At 41.6% G+C, this 2,901-nt stretch overlaps 1 pseudogene; it reads right to left on the bottom strand.

Annotated features, from left to right (window-relative positions):
* Positions 1–2,546: 2,546 nt before the first annotated feature.
* On the bottom strand, positions 2,547–2,665 carry LOC120582974 (uncharacterized; annotated as a pseudogene).
* Positions 2,666–2,901: the final 236 nt, after the last annotated feature.

Raw genomic sequence — 2,901 nt, 5'->3', positions numbered from 1 at the left:
TGGGGTTAAAGCAGAAGAAAAGGAAATTTAAGCTGATGTATTCACAGAATGGGTCCAGGACAGACAGGCTGGGTTATAAAGGAAGAAAGGTGAAAAAAAGCTATGTGGCTGAAGTAATCGGAGGGCTTCGAAGAGTCCGCAGCTCAAAGAGAGGACTGCAGGAGGTAACTGGCCGGGACTCTCTCTGGTTTGGGTTGTTTTAAAGCACTGAAGGAGAAACGGTCACAGAGATGGATTTCCTCTTTTGGGCTGGCATTTCCTTGCGAAGTCACAGAAATGAGAGGCCTTTCTCTTAAGGCCGTTAAGAGCCAGATGGTACTTTAAAACATTGATCTTCCCTGGGCCTGCTTTTGGTGCTGCGCTCGCAAAACTTTATCAACTGGCTCTCTGGGACAAAACAAAACAAAACACTCGGATGGGGATTGTAGTATTTGCTGATTTCAGTGGTGCAGATATTCCCCCATCGCTCGTTTGAAGCTGCCATCAAGATGCCGTTGAACAAGGGAACGGGACTAGGTACGCTCAGTTGGCTCTTACTAGCTCGTGAGAGTGGGTTTCGAGTCTGTGTGAGCCAGTGTGGACCGGCTTCAGCAAACCAGTGTGCCCTCAGTCTCTAAGCCAGCCTTCCTGGAATGCCATCTTCCTGACATGTGTGCCGTGACTGACTCTCGGGCGGAACGAAGACTTTCAAGGAGAAGGGCTTTTCAAGTGCCCACTTGTCTCAAGGTAGTAGTTTCCATTGTTGAGACTTTCCATCTGCACACGCACTTAGAATGTACAGGATGGTACACTCAGGCAGCAGAAAGCAACCTGAAACTCGTGGGACATATGTAGGCCACCAAAGATTTTTACAACAACAAGAATGACGACAACGACAACAAAATAAACTAATAGGGACAAAGAATTCACAGAATTCTTTGGAGAATCTACAAGTTCTCACATTTAATTCTACTGAAGTTACATTATGACATTGAGACAATGTAAAAATTCTGACTTAATTTAAGGACATTGATCTTCGAGAAAATCTTTGTGTGACCTTATCTTCTGTTTCATTTGTTTGTTTTGTTTTTTTTTTTTGTTCATTAAAGGGATTCCAAGAATAAATCTGCTTCACACATCAGTGTCATCAATTTAAGATCCCAGTGGCCACGTGTATAAGGTCTCGTTACCCACTTAAACCTTTTTTGGGGAGTATTTTTAAAATAATATATTCCCATGTAATCAAAATAAAAAAAAATTGACACTGAATGAAAGAAAAAATAAAATACCTAAAATTTGAAAGGCACCTATGTATTTTTGTCTTTTTCTTTCTAGCCTTTTTCCTCCCTATTTTTCTATTGCATCTTTTTATCCTCAAGGCGTTTAAAACAGTGAGGTGTGTTTTGAGTTCACATCTTATTTTTGGAAAGAAGTAATAGTGAGTAGGCGCTGATGAGAGAAATAACCTTGTTAGCATTCTCCCCCTACCATTTTACTTTTTCTGTCCCCAACTCTGTAAATTAAAGAAGTGAATACAGGCTGGTACAAAAAGTCCGAATATTTAATCCCTTAATTTCGATGGGAGCACTCTCTGGGGGGAAATGCAGCTCACTTCTGTGTTCATAAATAACTGGATGATGTTGAGTTGCCTCCCTGGGCCCAGGCAGGTGTAATGCTGCTTCGCTGGTGTGCACCGGCGGCCTTACAGAGGGCGATGATTTTCCTTGACAATTTCTGAGATGTTTGTAACGTCTTCTCTATAATTGCTCCGACTGCTTTTGACTTTCTTTTAATAGCACAGACCTTTTCCTAAACGTTTGCATTTTTTTAGTCTATCATCATTCCCCTTGTACAACTCTCAGCGGGTTTTTCTTGCTGGAAGGCTGATGACCAGTTCTGACTGAGCTGTTGGGGACGTGAGATTTTCATCTGCTTACCCCTGATAGCTCCTGTCCCCGTGGCTAATAATGGTGAAAATCTCTGGCATTTTCAGGACTTGACAATCTGTCTGGTCTTTTCACAAACATTTGCTCGGTTCATCATCACATTCTGGGAAGGAAGCAGAGGAGAGTTTTATTGGGGAGGAGGGTACTAGGAAAAACCAGCATTTAGAACAATATTACCCAACAGGTTGGAGGTAAAGGTCAATTGGCTGTGGTCGTCTTAAACGTTTCTCAACATCGTGCTTTGCTTTCCTCTCCTTTTTTGCTTATCAGAAATGACCTATTATCTATTTTTACAGCACCCTTTTTTCATAGAAAGTTTAAGATTGTCTGTGGTGTAGCAGGACAAACCTGGGATTATCTTATATGTCATCTATGGAATTATTTCATGTGTGTCATGTATTAATCTCAGTGCTCTCCTTACTATTGATAGTAAGGAAATGATGGGTCAAGTACATATGGCTCAACACAACATCCCTGATACCATGATGGCCTAGGCGGCCTCATCTAGGTTTTTTTTTTTTTTTTTTTTTTTTTTTTAGGCGAGGCAGCTCTTGGTTGACCTTACAGATTGCAAAGACCTTGTCAGCTTACAATTCCTTATATTTTATATTTTATTTTTTACGCCTACAGCACCTGGTCTTCCGAGGTGGTCTCCCATCAAAGTACTAACTAGGCCTGACCCTGCTTAGCTTCCGAGATCAGACAGGATCAGGCTTGTTCAGGTTGGCATGGCCATAGTAGGTGGCCTCATCTAGAAGGAAGGAGGCTTCTGAAAGCTCAACCAAGAAGGTGAGATCATCAGATCTGTCCTTTGGAAACAAATGTCTCTGAACTTGAGGTACAATCACCTTTCTACACTTGTTCCTCTAATTTCCAATGCCAGCAGCAAGCACATGCTGGTATTAGGACTAGAGTAGGCTCAAACAAATTGGATTGTGAAAGGTATTTTCATGGGTGATGTGATTGACAAATTTTC

This window comes from Pteropus medius, unplaced genomic scaffold (genome assembly GCF_902729225.1).
Source record: "Pteropus medius unplaced genomic scaffold, Ma_sr-lr_union100, whole genome shotgun sequence".
In the NCBI taxonomy this organism is placed as follows: domain Eukaryota; kingdom Metazoa; phylum Chordata; class Mammalia; order Chiroptera; family Pteropodidae; genus Pteropus; species Pteropus medius.
The sequence above is the reverse complement of the archived record's forward strand: the minus strand, read 5'-3'. Positions and strand labels throughout refer to the sequence as shown.